Raw genomic sequence first — 514 nt, 5'->3', positions numbered from 1 at the left:
GACAAAGGTCCCTCAATAACAAAAACTTTAGCTTTTTTCTTCTACAAAAAGGGTGACTGTGTTCCAGCTCTTACAGCTGTAGACAACATCAGAAATAGTCAGGCAGACCACTGTATAGAATGAAATCATAGGCCACAAAAATTTCTTATGTTTTATATCCTGAGGGTAACAGTGTAAACACAGTAATGCGTTGCAATTATGCAATGCCTTTGAGGTGAGGAACCCAAAATGTTTTGTAGAGGTGGGTAAAAACTAAGTTTTTGAAAGACTTACAAACAGCAGTGGGGAGCCTTCCCCACTTTTGTGCAAAAAATTCATTATTTTCTCTATGTCTCTCTGACTGAAATTACAAAGCAAAAGCAAAACCAAAACAAACAAAAAACAAAACAAAAAACAAAACAAACAAAAAAAGAAACAAACCCAAAACAAAAACCCACCTGTTTGGGTCAATAGAAAATTAATTCCTTATTTTCTTAGTGAAGATGAAGGTCACACAAATTCTTTTGTTTATATA

The sequence above is a fragment of the Cygnus olor genome, chromosome 4 (assembly GCF_009769625.2).
Source record: "Cygnus olor isolate bCygOlo1 chromosome 4, bCygOlo1.pri.v2, whole genome shotgun sequence".
Taxonomy (NCBI): domain Eukaryota; kingdom Metazoa; phylum Chordata; class Aves; order Anseriformes; family Anatidae; genus Cygnus; species Cygnus olor.
This window is presented reverse-complemented; position numbering follows the sequence as displayed.